The following is a 26,028-nucleotide window of genomic DNA, read 5'->3' on the forward strand; positions in this document are numbered from 1 at the left end:
AAATCAAAGCTGGGTTGATCTGAGGTTCCCCAATGGCCCTGAAATACTCAGCTTAGGTTCTGTTGGACAGACAAACAAAGAGACCCTAGGACAAGTAGACTAGCATGAGATCCTATTTAAGTTCTATTAGAGAAAAGTAAATAAAAATCTGTGATAATCAGATAAATAGGCATAATTCTTCCTCAGATTCTCTAAAAGAGATAAGAAAAGAAAATACAAACATCTCTATGGACAGACAGACTGAAAGCTGGACAGATAGTACACAGATAGAAAACTACTTCTGGGCTCTCTTGAGAAGCAGACAGAAGGACATGAGGTTGTCAAACCCAGAAAGGTTTGTTACCTAAGAGAGTTCCATCTTTGATTAGCTGTGGTTGGAGGGGAAGAACAGGGTGAATGGATGAGTTGGATTCCCCTTGCTCCCAGAAAGAAATTTCCTTGCTTTCCAGAGCAGCTATGTTTCCAATCAGGGAAAAAAACAAAACAGAACAGTGTTATGTAATACAAATGAGTACTTGTTTTAAGGTGTCAGGAGACCTGGGTTCAAATACTGCTTTTGGTAGTTACTAGCAGGGAGACCTTAAGAAAGTCACTTACATTTCTGATCCTGAGTTAATCTCTCTCCCTCCCTCCCTCTCTCTCTCTCTCTCTCTCTCTCTCTATATATATATATATATATATATATATATGTATGTATGTATGTATATATGTATATATATATAATAGAGATAATACTATGTGCTTTCCCCAAGTCTTATAACTATTGAAAGTATTTCTAACTTATAAAGACTTGTAGAAGGGGGAGATCATCATTATTGTTAGCTAAGAGGGCATCTCCAACTGTTTCTAGACTATGGGGAAGGTAAAAGAATCCCACATTCACTTGTATCCAGGACAGATTTAAGACTTCCCTCCTTCACATTCCCAATTCTAGCCACTAGATCTCTCTTTTGTCTTCATTAACTTCAGAAATCTAGCCAGTGGAGACTTCAAATCAACAGGGATATTTACAAAATCACTAGATTTGTAGGAGACACATGAACTCTTGGATGGACAGAGGGAGACAGAGTGATAGAAAGAAAAAAGCATAAAAGAGAGGAGAGAAAAGGGGAGGAGAAAAGAAGAGAAGAGCAAAGAAGAAAAAAGGAGAGGAGAGAAAGAAAAGAGAAAAATAAAGGAGAGGACAAGGGAAGAGAAGAAAGAATAGAAGGGGAGAAAGGAAGAGGGGAGAGGAGTAAGGAAGGGAGAAGGACAGAGGAAGAGAAGAAAATAGGGGAGAAGAGAAGAAAAAGAAGAGGAAAGAAGAAAGGAAGAGAAGAGAAAAGAGGAGATGAGAAGAGATGTATAGAGAAGAGGAGAAGAAAGAGAAGGAACGAAAAGAGAGAAGAAAGAAAAAAGAAGGGAAGAGAAGAAAAGGAGGAGAGAAAAGAAGAAAGGAGGATAGAGGAAGAGAGAAAAGAAGGGAGAAGAGAAAAGAAAAAAAGGGGAGAATAAAAGAAGAGAGGAGAAGAGAAGAGAAAGATAAAAGGAAGGGAGGGATAAAGGAAAGGAGCAGAGAGAAGGAGAAGATAGAAGGAAGGAAGGGAGAAAAAAGGAAAAGAAGGAAAGGAAAGAAGAAAGGAAGAGAAAAGAAAAGGGGGAGAAGAGAAGAAAGGAGAGAAAAGGAAAAAGAGAAGAGGAGAGAATAAGAGAGGGAAAGAGAAGGAAAGACTCATTTGCTCATCTTCAAGGTCAGTTCCCCCCCCCCCCTTCATTCAACACTCCCCCGCCCCAGATCATAGCATATGCAGAGCCTGTCTCTCAGTGGCCACCACCTTACCACACCCCAACACCAGCTGAGGCTGTACTCAGTGAATTGTTTTTAGTTAAGCAGGCACATGGAACAAAGGCACAAGCCCAACTCTAGCTTCCTTGGGGCCAGGGTCACCTGCCATTTAGTGGGCTCCATTCAGTGGAAGAGAAATCATTTATGACAAAGGAAGTAGTGCCTTCATGTTGGGGAGATGAAGGTGTAAAACCAGGCAGGGCCTCCCAGAGCTCAGCCCCATAACTCAGGGCAGAGTCATCAGCGGCACATATTTAAATCATAGCTTAGTTTGCTTTGTGTTGGGAAATTTATTAGCCGACTACTTAAATGTTTTATTCATTAGACCATGTAAATAATGCATGCTTGTTTCCATGGCGATTTAACCCCTGCTATCCTGGGCCCCTCTAATTGCCATGATCAAGCCCTGTATGTTCTCTGTCTCAGCTAGCTCTCAGATCCACTGTAGTCACAGAACCAGAGAACAGAGTATATATCCTGGTAAAGCTCTTGGCAGCCATCTGACTCAACCTGTGCCTCAATAGGCATCTCTTGGACTGTCTCCAGTGGGGTAACCAGAAGAATAAAGGGCTTGGAAAGCATGCCATATGAGAAAATTATTTGAAGGAGGGTCATCTTTAGCCTGAAGAAGAGAAGATTGAGGAGAACAGTTGTATTGAGTAGTTAAAGGAGGGAGAGATGTTTGTGGGGAGGGAAGGGACACATTCTCTTTAGCCCAGAAAACAGAACTAGAAGTTATAGGTGAACATTGTAAGAAACATTAATTTATGCTTGATATCAGGAAAGACTTTCTAACAATGAGAGATTTCCCCAAATGGAATAGGATGTCTCAAGAGATGGTTGGGTTCCCTCTCCTTAAAGATCTTCAAGCAGTAACTACACAATTGCTTGTATGGTTGTGATATGGTGAAGATTCTTTCGTGTTGGGAGAGATGGCCACTGTGATCAGATGATTCCATGATCCCTAATCAGTGGCCACTTTCCTGCAGCTCAAAGTTCTCAATGAGAGCCTGTTCAGTATTTGCCACGTCAGCAAATTCTACTCTGAAACAACTTTGATTGTTAGGAAGTTTGTTTTTTCCATTTTAAGTCAAAATCTACTTCTCTGGATTTTTTGCCCATTGTTTCCAGTTCTCCCCTCTAGGACCAAACAGAGGAAAGCTAATTCTTCCAAGAGCTCCTCCTTACTTAAAGAGAGCTATCTCAATTGGGCAGAATTGTGGAGAAATAATTTTAGACTTGATTTAAGGAAAAGGGTTTTTTTTTTGCAGTTGCATGGAAAGTAGCAGATTTATTTTTACAGCAAGTTTTTCTGACAAAGACCTCATCTCTCAAATAGAGAACATAGTCAAATTTATTTTTTAAAAAGATTTTATTTATTCTGAATTTTACAATTTTTCCTCCTAATCTCAATTCCCCCCCCCACCCCCCACAGAAGGCATTCTGTTAATCTTTACATTGTTTCCATGGTATACATGGATTTAAGTTGAATGTGATACAAGAGAAACCATATCCTTAAGGAAGAAAAATAAAGAATAAGAGATAGCAAAATTACATAAGATAATGTTGTTGGTTTTTTTTTAAATTAAAGGTAATAGTCTTTGGTCTTTGTTCAAACTCCACAATTCTTTCTCTGGATACAGATGGCAAGATGGTATTCTCCATTGCAGATACCCTAAAATTGTGCCTGATTGTTGCACTGATGAAATGAGCTGTCCATTAAGGTTGATCATCACCCCCATGTTGCTGTTAGGGTGTACAGTGTTCTTCTGATTCTGCTCATCTTGCTCAACATCAGTTCATGCAAATCCTTCCAAGCTTTTAAGGAAAAGTTTCTAATGCTCAAATCCTATTTCAGACATAGTATGACCCTGGACAAGTCACTTGACTTCTACCTGTTTTAGTTTCCTGGGAATAATAATACCATCTGCCTCTCAAGGTTGTTGTGAGAATTGAATGAGATAGTAACTGAAAAATGTTTAGTACAGTTGCTGGCCCCTAATAAATGCTAATTTCCTTCCTTCCTTTCTTCCATCTTGCCTCCCTCCCACTCTCTTTCCCTTCCTTCCTTTTCTCCTCCATCTTTCCTTCCTTCCTTCTTCTCTCCTTCCATCTTTACATCTTTCATTTCTCCTTCCTTCCTTCCTTCCTTCCTTCCTTCCTTCTTTCTTCTCTCCTCCCATCTTTCTTTCCTTTTTAACATAATAATAGGAGTTATCCAAAAGTGAAAGTAGAGCATTTTCCAACTACATCTTAAAGGGAATGCAGACTAGTTACTTATCAGGACAATTGTAAACAGCAGTTTAGTTAAGGTGAACTGGGATTGAACGGATGCCTTCTGATGTCCCTATCCTAACTATATCAGAAATATAATAGAGTGATTGTCTTTTCCTTCTTCAGCTCATTTTATAGGCGAACGGGGTTAAGTGACTTGTTTAGGATCACACAGCTAGTAAGTGTTCTGAGACTGGATTTGAACTCATGAAGATGTCTTTTGATTTCATGTTCAGTGTTCTATCCACGGTGCCATCTAGAAATATGAAACCATCAATTACAGTGCATGGAGAAATATTGAATGCTGTGGATAAGTTCACTTACCTTGGCAATATATTTTCCAAAAATGTACATATAGTTGATGAAGTTAATGTATGCAGTACCAGAGCTAGCCTCCAAAGGAAAGTATGGGAGAGAAGAGGTTTTAGATTGTCTATCAAACTACATAGCCATTAGATTGACCTCATTGTTATATGCTTATGAAACCTGGAGAGTATACCAGTGCTATTCCAAGAAACTAAGTCATTTCTATTTGCATTGTCTGAGAAAGATTCTGAAGATCATCTGGCAAAATAAGGTACCCGACATTGAAGTCTTTTTTCCAGCTAAAATGCCAAGCCAATGTCTCAAACTCTACTTCAGACAATAGAACTTCAATGGACATGTTTTTCAAATACCACATGTTTGTATGTTTGCCTAGATTATTTTAGCGAGAATTTACACAAGGAAAGTGCTCACCCAGATGTCAGAATAAGCAATATAAGGACATTTTCAGGGTCTCTCTGAAGAATGTTGGAATTAATTGTGTGACATGGGACATGCAGGCAAAAGACAGCTCAGCATGGCATACCCATATCAAAGAAAGTGTTGTGCTTTATAAGCAAAACCGAACTGCTCAAAAGATATGTGAGACTGTCAAATTTACAGACATCTGCACTCCAAATGTTTCATGTGGACTCTTTGTGCCTGATCTGTGGTAGAGACTTGTGAGTTCATATTGGTCTGACCAAGCAGAGTCAGACACACTGTACCTTGACTCCAACATAGTAATGTCATTTTGCTTCTCTTTTAGAATGGACAACAATCAACCAACCAATCAGAAATATAGATTTTTGACTCACCCATGACCAAGAATCAAAGTTCCATGTTTACAGTGGATCAGGACCAGTTTGAAGAGTTTTATACATAGAATCTCTTTTTTGCCTTATGTCCCAACCCTGGCAACCTAAACTCATATTTAAATCTTCACGGAAAACAGGTCAGCTCCTGTGTAAGTACTAAGGTTTACAATAAGTCTAATAAAGGACAGAGAACTTTATTTTCCAAATAAGAGAAAATTAAAAGGATTCAAATCTAATGTCAGAGACAATGGAGACATATCCATGCACATGCCATAACTAACTCCCACCTAAGGTAATCACTTTGTAGGTAAGAATGTTGTCATTTAATGTCAGGGAAAGGAAGATTCTTGGTTACTTAGAATCTAACAGGCAACATAAACATTTACAAATATAAGAAGCAGAGGTAGACCCTCCCAAACATAGACAAATCTGCTTTGTGTATTGCTCGAGTTTTTTTTAAAGCATATAACAAGGATAACATTTATATGTTTTCAATAGATCAAAAAATAAAGAACAAAGACAGGCTCCTCTTTTCTTTGATGAATTTCATCTCTCCCCACAGAGCTTTCACACTTAATGCAGAATTCTGTAGGCTAGTCTTCTACAATCCCAATGAAGGTGGTGCATTAAGAATCAAAAGTATTGTTCTCCTCACAGATAAACACAATCCACAAAACTCCAAGTACCAATGAAGGACAAAGTTCAGGTTTATTCTTTCACATCAAAACAGTCCCTTGCTGCTCCCTAGATCCAAGTCCAGCTATCAATTGGTTAGGACTCCTCTTCTAGGTCCAAGTGGTCTGTTGTAGAAGTTCCTTTATAATCTTGCCAATTCCATTCCACAGCTAATGACCTATATTCCAGATTCCATTTTGGTCCAGGAACTCTACATAATTCTATTCCTGCCTCTGTCCACTGCCCTTTCTGGGGCCATTTAACTACCCTGAGGTGGCTTTGACCCCAAAGAAATTAATACAAGTCTTTGTTTAGCCTCTCCCTTTGGAGAACCTTAAGCTGGAGGGTGAGACTGGGAGTGAAAACAGAATAGGAGAGACCATATTCTTTTCATCAGCTGGGAAAAGCTATTCCCTGGTTCTCTCCATGTTTGTCTTCTCCTTTTGTAAGGTCAAGTGCAAAGTTGCAGCCCAGGTGCATGCACTGGTCATGAATCCAGCAATCATCTTAAGATGATGTTAAAAGAGGTACCTGGGAACAGGTAGATTCACATCCAATCAAAAAGGACCAAAGTCCCTTATCAGGCTCTTCTAGGATATACATGTACCAGAGACAAAGAGAAGAAAATTATTTCAATGGCAACAAAATTGGTTCAGGAACCTTCTATTGGGAGGCTTCTGGGACTGAATTCTGTTCTTCCTTGGGTCAGAGAATAATGCTTCTTATAGGCCTGGAGAAGAAAGAGTGGGAGAAATGTTTTTCTCATCAGATTGCATAGCTCCTTTCTGCAACTATCCTAATATTTGTTCTGGAACTCTGACAATGTGAGCATGAGAAGGAGGAGCAGTATTTGATGTCTACCCAAGCTATCCAAGAATTTGTATCATTCTCTGTATGGGAGATGAAGTGGGTATTCACTGGTAACTAGATAGTTCTAGTCATAGGATCCTATCTTCCAGGGAAGCCCATTCCTCTGGGCAGCTCCACATATCAGAAACTGCTTCCTCATGTAAAACAAAATGCCAGAGATGACAAAAGACAAGAAGGGCATTATAGGTACCTTCCAACTTCCACCCTTATCTCCTAATTTCATTCTCTGAGATAAAAAAACAAAGTTGATCTTACTTAGAAAGAGATCCAAAAACGCCTATATACCATCTGACTTAACCTTTTTTCCTTCCCCAGATTAACCATCTCCATTATTGTCAAATAGCTAGTTTCCAATGCCCTCTCTACTCACATCACTTTCCTCCTGATTCAATATCTTCCCCCATTTCCTCTATTTCCTAATTTTCCATTTGGCACAGAACAAACTCATTAATCAATTGTGGTATCTTTTGTAACACTTCATCCCTCTCCAATATATACTCCCTAAGTTGCCAGACTCATCTTCCTTCTGCATGGATCTAGTGATGATATTAATATGCTTCACACTTTTCATTGGCTCCCCATCACTAATGAAATTAGAATCAGCCTTCTTATCTTGGCTAATAGTTTTGTTCCAATCCATATTTCCAGCCTTATCTCATAATGCTCCACTTTAAACTCTGAGCATCAGACATCAGGTAACAGGTCTACTAGGCATCAAACTTACATGCCCTCTGCCTTGATACCTTTGCCAAACTACACTTCAGAGGAGTTGGAGAAGGAAGCTTGGTGAAGCTTTGGCTGACTATTAAGTCTTCCTCACCTGATCCTCTTAAAGAAAGTGTGATGTAATAGAAAGAAATCTTTGCCAAGAAAACCCAAAATGGGGTCATGATGAGTCAGAAGTGACTAATCAGTGCAGTAACAACCAAAAAATCCCAAAAGAAGTCAGAACTTAGAGGTAGAAAATCTGGACTAGTGGTTCAATAGTTCTAGTTCCATAACCTATCTTTCAAAGCAACTAATTTCTCTTGATGTTAGAAAGTGTTTTCTCATGTGAACCAAAGTATCATAGATGACAAAATCAAGAAGTATTGTACACACCTCCCAGCTTCCACTCTTGGATCACAATTTCATCTTGACTCCATTCCTACTAACTAGGTTACTTTAGAAAGGGAAGTTTCTGGACTCAGTTTCCTCATCTATAGTACAGGAATAATAATCCTAAAACCAAGAAGAAAAGAACAAATATTTATTAAGTATCTATTATGAACCAGGAGATGAGTTAAATGCTTTCACAGAAATTATCTCATTTGGTTTGGAATATGGTTTCAATCAGGATGATTTGAGTTCAGGCACCTCCTTCATATCCTGGTTGCCCTGGATAAATCTCTTAACCTCTGAGTGCTCCCTGCAATTCTTTATCAGTTAAATATCTGCTTTAATAGAAGGAGTTTCCTCATGAGGGTGTTCCCTACACCAATGAAATCCTAGAGAAAAAAATTCTAACACTATCTACCTTCCAGAGCTATTATGAGGGAAATGCTTTATAAACCTTAAAGTGCTATAGAAATGGAAGCTATTTCAATTAACGATTAATAAACTGTAAAGCACTATAGAAATGGGAGTTATTATTATTCAGTGGTTGCTCTCAAATCTGTGACTAACTGATTTGTTTTTTTGTGAGCCCATTTCAGTCCCTCCAATCTGAATCAAATCATAATTCTTTCTGCCCCTGCCCAGTTTCTCAGATTGAATTGCTTTTCATCCTATCCCTGCCCCTCATTGTGATCATTAGTAATAATAAAAATTTGTATAATTGATGGGATTGTCTAAGACTTCACATTTCATGAAAAGCTTTACATCCATTTTCTCCTTTGACCCTCACAATTTGTGAGATTATTGCAAATGCTAACACCTCCATTTTACAAGTGAAGAAACTGAGATACAGAAAGTTTCAATGGATGGTATCACATACCTATCCAGGTGGCAAAGGCAGGATTTTAACATCATATGTCATTAAAATAGTTATTTCTAAAGTCCATTATTGGATCTGCTATAACAAGGTAAGGATATAGTATTATGCTTATTTTGAGTCAATCAGCAAATGTGTATTAAATGTATATTAATACAAAATGCTGATAAGTCAAAGAAGATACTAGATATATAAATTCTTTGTAAAATATGAAATCTCATATAATTTCAGTCATTATAAAATTTTTTATGGTACAAACCAGTTTCTCTGCTAGGTACTGGAATATAAATAATAGTACAATCCTTACAGGCAGGGAGCATACATTTGAATGGGGGAAATAATAAGGACATATGTGTGTATATATATATATATGTATATATACATACATATGTGTGTGTGGAGTCTTTGTATATGCCCATATAGATTGCATGTATGCCCACATGGTTTTGTCTAAATGTGACTCATAGAAAGACATGAATAGATATCTCTGTAATCTCACCTACCCCTCTCCACAAGAGATTGATTCCTACCTGAAGGGGAGCAGGCCCACAAAGCTGACCCACTCTCCTCTCCTCATAGGCAGGATATTATATTATAATTATATCCATCTTTCTTCTTAAATATTGATAGTCTAGGGGATATGTTTATTAGGGTCAACACATTTTTTTTCTTGGTCATCCCTTAATGGAAAAGAGTGTCAGTGCTATATCCAAAGGCTTGATTCTCTTTGAAACCAAATTCTAGGTATACAAAGACAATCACAAATAACAAATAGGGAATAACTCCATTTATACAAGCAAACCACAAACAGATTACTGATAATAGAGTAAATTCTACTTGAAATAAGATGAAAGAGACAGAGATGGGGAGAGAGAAAAAAGGAGGGGGAAGAGAGAAGAGAGGGACGAGACAGAGAGAGAGAGAGAGAGAGAGAGAGAGAGAGAGAGAGAGAGAGAGAGAGAGAGAGAGAGAGAGAAAGAGAGAGAGAGAAAGATTGAGAGAGAGAGAGAAAGAGAGAGAGAGAGAGAGAGAGAGAGAGAGAGAGAGAGAGAGAGAGAGAGAGAGAGAGAGAGATCCTGATATCATTCAAGGAGAAATTCCCCAAGTCCGTTCAGGGAACACATCTCCCTGAAGAGAATTTGAAACCCTGTGTCATCTCTCAAAGCCAGAAGCTAGCAGAACATCTCTCTCAGATTCTCACTAACTTTATTCCTCTTTTAGGCAAGAGAGCATTAAGTGATTCTCTCCATGAATGAGGAGAGCCTTATATAAATGCCCAAGTTGCACCCTGGGTTATTACATAAATATTTATGCAAACTACAAAGTAATTGAAAAACTAGGTAGCATAGTGGATAGGTGCTGGCCTTCAGTCAACAAGATCTGAATTCAAATTCTGCCTTGGACATTTACTTACTTTGTGACCCTGGGCAGGTCTGCCTCAGTTTCCTTAACTGCAAAATGAGGATAGTAATAGTACCCACCTCCCAGGGCTGTTGTGAGGATAAGATGGGACAATATTTGTGTAACTTAAGCCTAGTATCTGGCACATAAATTATTATTACATTTAGGAGCAGAGGCTAGGAGTTGATACATTCAAGTGAAGTTTCATGTTTTTCTACATGTTTGATCTGTGTCTTGAAGGAAGGGAAAGAGTCTATGAAATTTAGTTGAGGAGAGACATATAGGACATGACCCATATAAAGACCTGAAAATGAGAGATGAAGAATCTTCTGTGGGAAGTAGAGATTAGGCCTCTCTGCAGGGAGAAAAATATATGATGAAGCTATAAAGTCAAAGGACTTTAAAGACTAAAAAGGAATTTATATCTCTTCCTAGAGGCCATAGGGAACCATGGAGTTTATTGAGAAGGAGAATTACATGGTCAGATGATTAAGAAGAAAAATCACTATGGTATCAATAGTAAGACAGAGTAAAGTAGGAAGAAGAGGCAGGGAGGTCAATTAGAAGGTCTTTGCAATAATATAAAGGCATGGTGATGAGATCTAGAACTAAGGGGTATCTCTGAGTAGAAGGTCAGGTTCATATCTAAGAAACAAGAAAATTTCATTGGGGTAGGTATTGCTTTCACTGACACATAAGCTAAATGGTCATCTTCCTCACATTCACACATTTAAATTAATAGTTTTTCTGTGTCCCCTAACCTTCTCCTTCAAATCTGTCCCCTTTTCTCCACCCAACCATAGACAGCACACTTATACATGTACTGTCACACAAAACTTATTTCCACATTGATCTTGTTATGAAAGAAAACCCAGACCAAAAAAAAAAAAAGAAAAAAGAAAATTTTTTTAAAGTATGCTTTCATTTGCATTCAGATTTCAATAACTCTATGGAAATGGATAGCATTTTTATCATAAATCCTCTGAAACTGTCTTGGATCATTGTGTTACTGAAAATAATTAAGTCATTTATAGTTTATCATCATATAATAATGCTGTTACTGTATGCAATGTTCTTCTGGTTCTGCTTACCTTACTTTGTATCAGTCCATGTGAGTCTTTTCATGTTTTTCTGAAATCATTCTGTTTACTGTTTCCTATAGAAAAATAATATTCCCTCACAATCATATACTACAACTTGTTCAGTCATTCCCCATTTGACAGACAACCCCTAAATTCCAGTTATTTGCCATCACAAGAAAAGCTGCTAAAAATATTTTTGTGCAGGGGCAGCTAGGTGGTGTAGTGGATAGAGAACCAGTCCTGAAGTCAAAAGGACTTAAGTTCAAATCCAGCCTTAGACACTTAATAATTAATTACCTAGCTATGTGACCTTGGATAAGTCACTTAACCCCATTACCTTGCAAAAAAATCACCTAAAATAAAATAAATATTTTTGTACATATAGTCAAAGTGACATTTCTGAAGCACAGATCTGTTCATATTGTTCCCCTGCTCATAAAGCAACATTGACTCCCTTTTGACTCACAAGTGAAAAGCAAACTCCTCTGTAGGGTATTTAAAGTCCATTACAATCTAGCTCCAACCTACTTTTTCAGACTTTTTGCATGTTTTTCCCTTTTTTGCATTGTGGTCCAGTCAATACGGACTTCTAGTTGTTCTCATATAGTATATTTCTCTGGAAATTGCAGTGACAGATGCAATGGTAAGGAGATGGTCCAGGTTAATTCATATTGAACCTGAAGTCTACTAAAATCACTGACATTTTTAGATCAGCTTATTACTAGTCTTTCCTATTCCATCTTGAGTTTGTGAAATTGATTTTTGAACCAAATGTGGGATTTTACATTTATCCTTTATATAGTTAATGACATTCAATTCAGATCAGTGTCCTAGCCTTGTCGAGTTCTGTTTGCATCTTGACTTTGACAACCAAGGATGTCAATGCCTTCATTCAAGTCTTTTGTTTAAAAAAATCAATCTCCAAGATAAATCAAAGAAACACCATCACAAGACCCTGCCTTGCCTAGCTAGGACACCCAAGGTTCCTCTCTCTAGTTTTCCTATTTCCTACAGTCACATGAGTTAATGAAACTTCTTTATTCTCCATCTTTGTCCTGATTTATTAGTTTCTTTTTCTATCTGATCAAGATTTTATATATATATGTATATATATATAAAATCTTGATCATCTATATATCTTGATCATAAATATATGTATGTGTATGTATGTATACATACACACATAGTATATGTATATGCATACAAATATAAAATCTTCCCAATGTTTACCCCCAGGGTTTTGTGTTTTTTGGATTATTCCAATCCCCCTTCAAGCCAGGACAAATGCTCTGGAGTCCATGTGTCCTGCGTAATTTATTTTACTGTGTGAAACTATGTATATTAGTCATGATCTGTTTATGCACATGTGTCCAGTTAGCATCTGCTACCCTACCTGGTTTCAACTCCACAGAATAAGATTACCCTTCCAGGAAAAACTCATTACCTCTTGCTATGAAATCAAACCTTGATTGACACTTCCTCCCTCAGTCTCCTTTACTCTCTGTTTGGAGGGCTGGAGGGCAAGGTACTTAACTCCTCCCAATCCCTTCCTTTACAGAAGAAAGTTTAGAGATTGTATTCTCAGCCCACTTCCCTTTGCATTCCACTCCATCACCTATCCCTGCACTGGATACCCCTTGGGATCCAATCCCTCCCTCACTTCCAACTTCACTTTTCTGCCTCCTTTTGTGTGTTGTCTCTCCCCTTTAGATTGTAAGCATATTAAGGGCAGGGATTATCTTTTCATTTTAACTTAATACAATACTTAAGATACAGTAGGCACTTAATAAATGTTTATTGGATTGGACTGGCAATTGAATGTGTCTCTGTGCAACCAAAAAGACTTGGTTTGACAGAACTAAAATGGATGGATTTGCAGAAAGGCAGAGGCAAAAAGTTTCAGGACAGATTTTTAGCTCCATGAGACAAAGGACTTCCTGATAGAGCTGACTGTTGAAAAGAAAATATGCTTCCTTGGAAGGTACTGATTTCTTTATCCCTGGGGCTTTTTAAGTGGAAACTAGAAGGTGATCTGTCAGAGATGTTATGAAGAGTACAGGTTGGACTAGATGACCACCCATGTAGATGTCAAATCTACGGCAATGCCCTCTAAGAGTCCCATTCTATAAAATTCTGAGTGTAAGATCTATCTAGTTTGTGTATGTGGCTATGTATAATTAGGGGACTGTATAAAATTTGGGGTCTGTGTGTGTGTCTAAGTATGGTTTTATATGTATTTGAGATACAGTATATGTGCATATTCAGGAAAATCAAGATATGTGTTTATATGTAACTATGTGTGCTTTGTGATATATACATATAGAATTATATATATATATATATATATATAATTCTATGCATGTATCTGTGTGACTGGAAAACAGGAGTCACTGGGTGATTCCTTGTGGGGAGGAAATAGGAAGCTCTGAATATGTGAAAGAAAGAGATGAGACAGAGACCACATGTATGACTGTGTGTATGTGTCTTTTCCTGGCCTTGTCTGTATGCCAGTGTTTATTATTGACCCTGTGCCAGAAACAAACCCCACTTAGCCAAGTTTCCTTACTTTCCCCAAATGCTGAAATTGTTCTTGGGCCTTCCAGCACTTGGCTTAATAGACCTTCCCTGAAGCATATTCCCAGCTTCACACAGCTCCCCAGTGACTGGGACCTTTTGTCAAGCACATATGAAATTAAGTGAAATAAAAATCATATTAAAAATTATTACCATCGCACAGCCATTAGTCTGCAGCGGCTGTCACCCCATGATGGATTCGTCACTTACTTCAATGAATGTGCTAACGACAGTGATAAAATCACTCAGAAAAAAGAGAATCAACTGTTAACCCTCTCCCCGGCCACACTTGTTTTTCTTTAAGATAAAATAAAACAAAATGTTCTGGTGGAGCAAAATTAATCATGTGTAACTCACTTGCTGGATTTGGTTGTATGTCAGAGAGTGAGATGACAAGGGCACTAAGTTCGAATATGGATTGGACTGAGCTTTAGGCTCTGTCTGGGTTGAACTCAGGACAATTTGGGTCTAGGCTAGGCCATCATCTTGAAAGTTTTATTCTTTTGAAATATAGGAAAGAACTCTGCAATCTTCTTTATCTGTTACTAGAGCCAGGAAGGCGGTACTGTAGAAGCAGAAAGTTGTCAAAAATACTGATGAGGACATCAAATTTCTCTTCTTTTCTTCTGCCTAAAAGCAGAATCTAAAAAAAAAATTCAGAATCTGTGAGCTGGAGTTTTAGGCTGGGCCATTCAGCTGTTGTGGAAGAACTGATCATTTTTGAAGTGTGGGTGAGAGAGAGGAAAGAAGGAAGGAAGGAAGGAAGGAAGGAAGGAAGGAAGGAAGGAAGGAAGGAAGGAAGGAAGGAAGAAGGAAGGAGGAAGGAAGGAAGGAAGGAGAGAGATGGAGTAAGGAATTGAAGGGGATAGAGGAAATAGAAAGTAAAAGAATAAATAGAAAGGGAAGAGAAGAAAGGAAAAAAGGGAGAAGGAGATGTAAGGAAAGAGAAGAAAAGAAGATAAAGACAAGAGAGAGGGGAAGAGAAGAGATAGAGGAAGGGATTGTAGGGGATAGAGAAAGGAAAAGAAGGAGACAGAAGAGAGGAGAAGGGAGGAGGGTAAGAAAGGGAAGAGAAGGGAATGTAAGGGAAGAGAAGATGAGAAGAAAAAGGGAAGGGAAAGGAAGGGAAGAGAAAGAGGAGGGAATAGAAAGGGATAGAGAGAGGAAAAAAGGAAAAGAAAAAGGAGAAGGAAAGAAAGGTGAGAAGGGAGGAAGATAAAGAAAGAGGAAGGAATTAAGAAAAGAGAAGAGATGAACAGAAAAAGAGATGAGAAGAAGAAGGGAGGAAAGAGGAGAGGAAAAGCAAAGAGAAGAATAATCTAATCAGATGAGATTTCTTCATGATGGAGAAGGGCAACCTCTGGCCAGTTTGGTTCTTAAATGGATTTTCCATTTGGCATTTTGTTTCCCTATGAAATGTGTATATATAAATACATACATATATATACATATTTTATTACTAGACTATGGTATGAGCAACTTGATGTCTTTTAGTCATGGGTATCAACAAGGTAAGTGACAATTGAATAATTGCCAACACATTTTGAGCCTTTTTTTCATTTTCTCAATCACCCTTAGGTCAAAGGTCATTAAATCATACCATTCATGCCAGACCAAGAAAATTAACTAGATAACAGTGATTCATATTTCACTTGAACAAAGGTGTGGTGTTTAGAGGATGAGTACAACAGAAACAAACAAAAAACCCTCCGATGCATCTACAGTTGAAGAGATTCACAAACATACCAGGATAGAGAAAGCATAGAAAAAATAAAGGCTAATACCAAAGGAATAGAGAGAAAGGAAGACATGTCCTAGATATATTTCTCTAGAAACACCTTCTCATTTGTCCTAAAATAAATGTAGGACTGGTTATTATCACTTGGTAGAGTCCCGGTTCTATTCTTCTTGCAAATTCCCTGTTAACAATACAAGTCTTTCCTGATCCCAGTGATCTTTCATATACTTGAGAAGTTATAAAATGGTTAAAAGCTATACTTCAGGGGAAGCTAGGTGGCACAGTGAATAAAGCACCAACCCTGGAGTCAGGAGAACCTGAGTTCAAATCTGACCTCAGACACTTAATAATTACTTAGTTGTGTGATCTTGGGCAAGTCACTTAACTCCATTGCCTAGACCCAACAACAAAAATAATACTTCTAGAACTCTCTCTAAGAGCTTAATCTCCTTTCTTCCAGTCTCCTGACAGAGAAATCAACTATCTTTCACAAAACCATGTGCTGATTTTGACCTTCTGGTCCTCCTGACTGTATCTACTGGAGTATTTATCATACATGTCAGACCTAATGGCCTATCATGAAGTACTTGATTCTAAGTGTTTGATCCACATACTCCATGGGTTTGCTACCTGCATATCAACTATCTTAGGCAGTTCAGTGAATAAAGAAATATACCTGGTCAAGAAGATATGAGTTCAAATCTCAGAAATTTAGTAACTAGGTGGTTTAATAGCAAGTCTAGTGACTGGCTTTGTCTATATCAGTTTCTCCACTCATAACATGGGGATAATAATAATACTATCTCCTTCCCAAGGTTACTGTCAGGATTAAATGGAATAATGTTTGTAAAACACCTCACACACCTCAAAGCATGATATAAATATCAGCTCTTACTCTACTATACTACTATTCAATGTTATTCAAGATTTTCATCAGGAGATTTCATTACTTCCCAAAGATTGAGGGTGATAAAATACCTTCCTTATTCATTAAGCATAAGGTTGAGAGAAATATGTGGATATCTCCGGTAGTGTGAGGGAAAAGATGAAGGAGATTTTTGACAGTGACAGAGGAAGATGTGACTTGCTCTTCAGCATCTCTGAAGCTTGAGACTAAAGACTCTGTAGTCACCAAACTCTTAGGGTTCTCCTCCTGCCTCTCTTGTCATTTTCTTTATGTCTCTTTCTTTGGTGTCTTATCCACTTACTAAGATTCTGTTCATAAATTTATCTTCTTTCTACATTTTCTCTTGGAAATCTCATTCATTCCCACAGTTCCACTTTCAGATCTATGCAATTACCCCCAAATCCTTTACAGTTTTGACTTCTCCACGTGTAACAATCTATGGAATATCTCTACTTGGCAGTTTCACTGATTGAAACTCAGAATGTCCCCAAACTAGTTCATCTTTCCCCCTAAATTGGTTGCCTCTTCTGACATCACCATTTCTTCCTGTAGTACCACCAGTTGCCTGCTGTCATGTCTATTATCCTTGACTTTAATCTCATTCACCTCTCACATGCAGTCAGTTACCCAATAAAGCCAATTTCATCTCTATAGCTCTTACATCTCTCACCCCTTCTATTCCAACTACTAACCTGTATCTTAGTTAATGATTCTTTATCAACAAAATAGAAAAAAAATCTTAAACTAGTTAAATAAACCTGCCTCTACCAGTAATAGTCAATTTTTAAAAAGCTATTCAGTTAATAGAAGAGAAGAAATGATGCCACCACTAGTTAAAAGCCTCCTTCATATTATCATCAGAATAAATATTCCTTATGCATAGATCTGAGTGTGTCAATCTTCTGCTTAAAAATTCTTCAGTGATGTCTCCTGGGTAAAATTCAGTTTCTTTTGTCCAGCATTGGGCCTTTCTACAATATTGTTCCAATTTCCTTTCCTGCTTTTTTTGATATTCCTATCATCACAACTTCTATGCCCCAGAGGAAGGGGTAGATTGTTAGATATTGAACAACTTATTTTTTTCCTTCTCCAAATCTGTACTCACACACTACTTTTAAGTTTGATTTACATTAGCATTTTCACCATCACTTTCTCAAGTTTAGGCAATCAACAAATCAACAAATAAAACCTTAGTTTTGTGATTTCTGAAATATAAATGCTTACGCTGAAAATTTAACAATCTGCTCTATTGCAATTTGAGGAGGCTTCAACCCTCTCCTGAACATTCAGATAAAACTGTCTGCTCCTTAATTGTACCTATTCTCAAATTGCCCTTCTCCTATTGAATTTCTGCTTATTCAAAAGTCCACTTCAAATGCCCTTCACCAGGAAGCCTCCTCTGGTCTCCTATTTGAAAGTGATCTTCCCCCCAGTACCCCGCCTTTGTCAGACTTCACATAGCATTCTGTATCTCCTACATTTTGTCATCTAATATTATGACTTCGAGGTGCAGGAAGCAAAAGCTAGAAGGTACCTCTTAGGCCATCTACTACAAGTTCCTTATTTTACTTTTGAAGCAACTGAAGTTAAGAGGTGAAGTAATTTGCTCAGGGTCATTCAGATAGTAAGCATCAGAAATGAGATTTCTTCATGATCCCAGAGTTAGTCTTCCTTTCAATAATTATCTGTATATATATATATATACATATATAATATATATATATATATATATATATATATATATATATATATATATATACACATATATATTCTATCTTCCATTAGCTAGATTATGAACTCCATAAGGGCAGGTCCAACTTAGTATCTTTCTTAGCATGGTGTATAGGGATCTACATATTGGGTCGTCATGACCCCATTTGTGGTTTTCTTGACAAAGATGTTGAGTGGTAGGCCATTTCCTCCTCCAGTTCATTTTACAAATGAGGAAACTGAGGCAAACAGATCAAGTGACTTACCAGGAACACATTCCTTGCTAGTGTCTGAGTCTTTCTGACTACAGGTCTGGCACTCTATCCACTGTGCCACCTTGCTGCACAAGCAGGTACTGAATAAATGATTGTTGAAATGCAGAGGTCAGACCTGAATTCAGGTGTTTTGACTCAAAGTCCTGAACTCTTCAGCTCAGAACTCTTTGAAACAGACTATGTGACTTCTATGAACTAGATTCTCAAATAGCTTGCACAGAATGTTGGGAAGGAGAGAATTACAGTTTTTCTTTCATTGCAAGCTCTCAAACAAAAGGAAGTGTGGGAGGGGTTGTTTGTAATTCGGAGGAAAAAATATATGGTTTCAACTACTCAGTGATAAAACTCCAAGAGGAGAATTGTTCATTTATAATGAAGAATTTCAACTCTAGCTACAACAATGGGTGGGGAGATGACAAGGATGAGATATGGACACAGTCTGCTGATGGCTCTGAGACTACAAGGAAGAGGGAAATCTCCACTAGGGGAGGGACTTCTCTGACAATATGAGGGGATCTGTGATTATGAATATGGGGAAACCTGATAATACAAGGGGATTTCTGACAGTATGAGGGGATCCCTGACAATATAAGGGAATCTGACAATTTGAGAGGGTCTGTGATAGTGGGGGTAGAGTCCTTGACAACATGAGGGGATGCCTGATAAAGTGGAGAACTTTAATTGTGGGAGGGGATTCCTGACAATCCAAAGTGATTTATGTTAACATGAAATCTTCGCTGAGAATATGAAAGGATCCCTAATAGCATGAGAGGATCCATGAAAAATAAGGGTATCTCTGATCATGGGAGTGAATCCCTGACAACAAAATGTGATCTCTATCTACAGGAGATCTTTGACAATCTTGTTAGAGAAAAAAGCTGGATTCTGTGGAGGAGAAATTAAGTGTTGATAACCTGAGACAGTGTTTTGGTTCCTATAGAGAAAGTATATGCCTTTTCTAGTTCCATAGAAGTTTTCAAATTTAAAAAATTAAGAAATATGTGAGGTGTTACTGGTTTGAAGTCACGGACTGAGGCTTCTCATAGTTGACTCCTTAAGACCTGTGTTGCTGGGAAGCAAAACTTAATCAGGACCCCCTCAGTACCCCATCTTTGTCAAAGTTTCTTTTTTCTTTTTCTATACAGGAAGTCATTTTTAATGAATGAATTGAAAAATAATAATAATAATTCCCATTTCTATATAACTTTAAGGTTACCAGTCCTTTTCTCATGACAACCCTATGAGATAAGGGGTATAAATTATTATAGCCCTATTATAGATGAAGACACAAAGACTCAGAAATATTAAGTGATTTGTCCAGGGTCACATGACTGGAGGTAAGCCCAGATCCAACTTCAGAAGATTTTTCCATCACACTGCACTGTTGATGGCAAACCTGCCAACATGACCAACTAGCATATGGGTAAGGGAACCATCTTACATTTGGGCTTGGAGAAGTCACATCTTTCACTTGACTCTGGTCCAGCCGAGAGAAGGGTCCATCCCTACCCTGTATGGCTGAGCAACCCTGGTCTCTATGGGCTGGGAGTAGAAAGGAGTTTTCATGTACAAAGGTGGATAATTTCATAGTTGTTTCTTTCTGCTCTAAATCCTGTGGTTCCTTCTTTCCTTAATCTCTGCTGTATGACTCTCTATGCTATATCACCAGTATATGATCATGTAGGATCTTTTTGATATCCATGTCTTCTCTTTGCTGATTGAGCATGGGGGAGGGGGATGAGAAACTAAATGGTCCCTGAAATCCCTTCCAAATGAAATGGAAGAGGGTACTTGTCATCTAAATAAAAATCTGAGGAAACCTCAGGAGTTCCATAAACTAATCCACCCCTGAGAAGTCTCTGCTAGTATATCTCCAGTGATGAGGAACTAACTTTTTTTCTCATGGCAACCTATTCTACTTTTCTACCACTCTAGTTCTGAGGAAAGTTTTCTCTAGGAATCCAAAATATTACTAACAAATGATTATCCAGTCTCCACTTGGACATTTCCAGTGATAGAGAACTCACTCCCTTACAAGTCAATCCATTCTACTTTTGGACAGTTCTAATTTTGAGGAAAGTTTTTCTTTTAGGAATCCAAATCTCCTTCACAAGCGATCATATAGTCTTTGCTTGGCAAACTCCAGTGATAGGGAACTCACCATTCCCAAAAAGGATCGCTATTCAGGCAATTCTAATAGTTGGGAAGTTTGGAGCTTTCACACATTGCTCCTAATTCAGCCCTTTGGTGCCTTCTCCTCCTTTCACATAATGGTCATTCAGATACTTAAAAGCAACAACAAAGTCTTCCCCAACCCATCTCTTCTAGCCTAAGCATCCCCAATTCCTTTAAATTACCCTACCATGACATGATATTAGGTTCTCTCCTATCCTTGTCACATTCTTCATGGATTTTGGTTTTCAATGTTCTTTCTAAAATGTGACAATCCAAAATGAACATAATTTCCAATGTGAGCTGACCAGGGTAGAAGACAGAAGGAATAGACTTATAACAAGAGGTTAAGGAGAAGTGAGGGGAAGCACCTGTGGGTTTCAGTGTCTAGGACCACAAGGACACTATGAAGTTTCTGGGTTAATGAAGTCCATTGCTAAGGAGTTGGGAAGGCGATAAAACAGGGGGAGGAGTATTACCCTAAAAAAGTCCATCACCATCAAATGAAGGGCAGGTGGTGAGAAGCTCATTGGAGGAGTAGTCCTTCTCCCATGATGGGACTGTTGGTATCCTAGAATTTCAGTTCTTTAGGATAAAGCTCTAGGCACCCACCTAGCTGTAGCAGTAAAAAGAGTTAGTTCCTTTCCTTGTACTTCCCTGTATACAAGACTTCTATTAAATCACTGGCCCCTTACTCCCTCTCAACTCTTAGCCCAGATGGCTCAAGCCCTGGGGAACTTCCAGGCATTGAAGTCCCAAACTGGAAGCTGCATGACATGACATGTCTAAGAAAAGCAATACCACCCATTGGTGATGTCAACAAGAGGCAGAAGGGTACAAAATGGTACAGCTGTGACTGTTGTAAGTGAAACCAAAGATTCTGTCAAATCTGAGAGTGCAGCTGGCAGTGATTTTGGGGGTGTTTGTAATAATCTCTCTGGTGTCTTGTCACCCAGCCACAGGGATATTAGTGAGAGTGCACAAAGGCTCTGGGATGGTGTCATGCACAATTAATGTCCCCAGGTAGCAACTCCATTACTCTTATGAAGGGCAAGTTAGAGCACAAATGCTAATAGGGAGACATATGCCCCCCCAAAGGTTTCTCTTCTTTCATGCTCTCCTAGGACCCCACCTGTGCTGGGAGCACAAACACACATACATACACAGACACACTCATATTCATCCTATGCTTCACTCTACTATCCAGGAATCTACCTTATGGATGTGGGCTAGTCAGACAATCAGGAAACTTGTTATTCATTTATTTATATGGAAGAGAGATTAGGTTTGTTCTTCTTGGACTGAGAACTGAGAGTATATGCAAAGAGTTATAAAGAGGTAGATTTCCACTGGAAATTAAAACAGACAAACTACCAACAACAAATTTTCTGACAGATATTTTGCCTCTACTCTCTCCTCTATCACCATCCCTCATCCATTCCTACCTTCCATACCTCATGTTGCTATCAGATTTGTTGTTGTTGTTTCTGTTGCTGTTGCTGCTATTGTTATTACACTTCTGGTCATGTCATTCCCCTATGCCAAAATCTTCAGTAACTCCCTATTGTCTATTAATTATAGTTCATCTCCTTAGCCTGACTCATGACTTTATCATGAGACATCATTTATTATAGTTATTTCCCTGCTAGGTTGTAAACTCCATGAGGACAGGTACTGTAGCTTATTTCAACTTTGTATTTTCTCTACTAGGAACTTAGTGCTTTGCATATAGGGGTCCATAAAAATGTTGAATAAATAACAGACTAATAACAACAAAGACTCTTTAGGCAGGACAAGGAATATTATTTGCTTTTTGGATGTGGTTGAGGGTATTCTTGGTTAGGAACTGACTAGGTTAGAAGATCTGTAAGGTCCCTTCTAACTCTTAGATTCAGTGATTCTGTGTAATTAACTCCAGCGAGTTGTTTATTGTTTACAAGAGGTGTCTCAGTTAATAAGAATACCTGACATTTCTATGGTGCTTTAGGGTTTATAAAGCTCTTTCCTCAGAAAAATCATGTGAGACAGTTTGCGATAGGAAATAGAAAACTGGGAGACCTAGATCTGAATCCTTGATGCTGGTGAAGGGCATTATTCAGGAATCAGATAAGCCAGGGGGCGGAAACAGAGGGAGAGGAAGAATGATTCAGGATATGATCATCACCAGCAACAACAGCAGCAGTAGTAGAGGCTGGTCACATTTATGAAGAAAGGGAAAAAAAAAGAAGGAAGAAAGGAAGGATGGAAGGAAGGAAGGAAGGAAAAAAGGAAAAAGGGGAGAGAAAGGAAAGAAGAAAGAGGGAGGGAGGAAGGAGGAGAAGGAAGGAAAGAAGAAAGAGGGAGGGAAGAAGGGAGGGGGAATGAAGGAAAAGGGAAGGAGGAAGGGAGGGAAAGCAGAAAGGAAGAAGGAAGGAAGGAGGGATGAAATAAAAGAAAGAAAATTATTCCCATTTTTCACTTCAGTAAATTGTTCAGAGAAGGCAAATGATTTGCCCAGGATAACACTCAGGTCAGAAGCAACATCTAGATTCAAATCTTTTGTCTTCTGATTACAAACCCAGTGCTCCTTCCACTCCACCCTATGCTTCTGATATAGATGTAGAATGGCCTCTTTAGCAATGGTGAATTCCCTGTTTTTAGAGGTCTTCAAGTGCATTTGAGATGTGTCTGAGTCCTCTGTCTACTAGGTTCTTACATATGTTGGTTTCACCCTGGGGTCACTAAGAGTTGTATATGACTGAAAAACAATTGCTAGTCAAGCATTTTCAGTTGTTTTTCAGTCATATCCAATTCTTAGTGATCCCATTTGGGGTGAAACCAATATATGTAAGAAAACAAAGAAGGGCTCAGAAGATATTATCAAAGCATTTGTTGTTGAACTCCTATTTCAGCCTTTTGGTGTCTGTGTTCCTAAGATCTCAGTTCTTACATTACTCTCTTCCAAATATTCTGCAATATCTTGCTGTTTCTAGTACAAGATACTCCATCTCCCAACTCTGCATTTTCCTGGTTGTCCCTCATTCCTGGAATCTCTCCCTCCTCATCTTTTCCTTTCTTCCCTCAGGTCCCTGCTAAAATCCCACCTTCTACAACACTCCTTTATTAATCTCCTTGAGTGTTATTGTTTTCTCTTTGTTGATTATTCTTTTTTTCTTTTTAGGTTTATTCAAGGCAAATGGGGTTAAGTGGCTTGCCCAAGGCCACACAGCTGGGTAATTATTAAGTGTCTGAAGCCAGATTTGAACTCAGGTACTCCTGACTCCAGGGCCAGTGCTCTATCCACTGAGCCACCTAGCCTCCCCCTCTGTTGATTATTTCCAATATTTTGTTTCTAAGTAACTCTTTGCATATTTTCTCTCCCATAAGACTATGAGCTTCTTGAGAGCAAGGATTGCTTTTTTTGTTTGTACTTTTGTTTGTTAGTACTTTTCTCCAATGTTTAGGCTGGTATAGAACAAATATCTAGTAAATGTTTACTGACTAATTGACTAACCGTAGCTCATATTTTAGGTAGGATTCAAGCTTATGCATTGAGAATTCAAGGAGATACCTTCAGACAGTATAAGGCATTTCCTTGAACCACTAAGAATCCCATTTTCCTTTGGTATTGAATCCAAGAGAATCTTGACTTTTGCTCAGAGTGGTTGTGTTAGGAGGAACTTAGATTCAGAAGAATGAGTTTCAAATTTTAGCTGTTATCTTTTACTTTTGTGACCTAAAGCAAGTCACTTCTGTCAAGTTTGTTTCCTCCATAAGGTAGAATTGAATTACAAGAGCTCAGAGGTTCTAAATTCTTTGATAAACTTATAACAAAAGTGTCTCACTGCTTTATCACTCAAGCAAGTCTATATTTATGGGGGGGGTTATTTCATTTACTCTTAAACAAGAATATTTTATTAATGTATAAAAAACATTATTTGTACAAAATGAGAATAAATATTAAATAAATAAAGTATCTCGCTGCCCCCTCTCCACATATACATTTTCTCTGCTCCTAAGTCAACTTTTCTCTCCTCTGCTATATCTCCTTGGGTGAGCAAGCTGGCCTTCTGATAAGACTGTCCATGAGCCCAACACTTCCAGATGCTGTAATTTCCCCTCCCCCTGGCTGGAATTTGACCAATCAAAGGACTTGCCAATGCCACCTGGTTCATTTCCAGTCTGAGTGATCTCCTAAGATCTCCAGGTATAAAGAATAGTAAAGCCACTTTGGCTGGATTATAGAGTACATGAAAGGTAATCATGCATAGTAAAGTTGGAAAGGCAGGTTGGGGTGGGATTGTAAAGGGCTTTAATTACCATACTTAGGAGTCTGTATTTGATCCTGGAGAAAGGGACTGACATCTTAGGTCATTGTGTCATCATTAGTATAATGATTTATAAAGATTATATTGCTATTATTAAATATATGCTTTGGTGGATCTGTGTACTCTTCAGTGTGGGTATTCTTTTCAGTAGTCTATATCTTCTTATCCTTTGTGACTTTTGTCTAAGTCCTACCATAGATTTTGATATTGTGTATATAACAATGGAGGAAATAGGCTAATTACTTCATTAAGTGATTTCCTTTGAATTCATATATTTCCCTGGTATAAATATAGTGGGCACAGTAGGCCTAGAATCATAAAGACCTGAGTTCAAATCCTAACTCAAGAACTTAGTAGCTGTGTGACCCTGGGTAAGTAATTTAATCTCTCTAGATATCATTTTCTTCATCTATAAAATAACTAGATGGATTCTGAGATTCCTTCCACTCTAGAATCCTTGGATTCTGTTTTGTTACTTCTTCTATACAATGTTTTCATTGCTAACTAACTCATGCCCAACATGCCTTTCTATTGTACTTTGGGTAAAATGCAACCTTAATTCAGAGTCATTGTCATTACATGTCTTGCAAATATACACCTTCCTCAGGAGAATACTTGAAAACAAATATATATTTCTGATATCATTGATGCAAAAGTTATCTTCAGCAATGCAGGCCACCGTTTTCCTATCCAATATGACTCTTGTTCATAACCTTCTATGAATTCACCATTTGGCAGTCAACCTAGTATTCTGGAGGCCTTTCTTCCCTTTTTCTGACACCATAGAGAAAGCATAAAGTTAGCTACCTTGTTATTCTTTATCCTTAGTACAATTTACTCAGGGTCCTCAGCATTATCCTTCTCTTATCTCCATCCCATTGAAAATTTGGGTCCCAGCCATGGTTCCCCAAGTTCTGACAGGTAAATTTTTATGTCTTATCTTACCAGGGATCAGGTTCTCTGCAACATCCTGCAGCATGCTCATCATATTCTCTTCCTCTTCTGTGCAACCCCATCCTATGTTCCAGCATCTCATATGTATTATTTTCCCTCACTAGAATGTAAGTTCCCTAGAGTGGGCAGTCTTGTCCTCCATAATTCCCAAAGTGCTACATAGTAGATGCT

General features: G+C 38.2%; 1 long non-coding RNA gene across 6 annotated transcripts in view; it reads left to right on the top strand.

The window, feature by feature from the left end:
- LOC141505604 (uncharacterized) overlaps window positions 1-26,028 on the top strand; it is a 419,909-nt gene that overhangs the window by 261,876 nt on the left and 132,005 nt on the right. For 4 of the 6 annotated variants that reach the window (XR_012473645.1, XR_012473639.1, XR_012473643.1 and 1 more), the window contains one exon: window positions 5,172-5,369. The exons of 1 other annotated variant lie outside the window; for it this stretch is intronic. This is a non-coding gene — a long non-coding RNA (uncharacterized LOC141505604). The remainder of the gene's footprint in view (window positions 1-5,171; window positions 5,370-26,028) is intronic. One more of the 6 variants, XR_012473641.1, reaches the window with a different exon arrangement.

Source organism: Macrotis lagotis, chromosome 1 (assembly GCF_037893015.1).
Source record: "Macrotis lagotis isolate mMagLag1 chromosome 1, bilby.v1.9.chrom.fasta, whole genome shotgun sequence".
Lineage (NCBI taxonomy): Eukaryota > Metazoa > Chordata > Mammalia > Peramelemorphia > Peramelidae > Macrotis > Macrotis lagotis.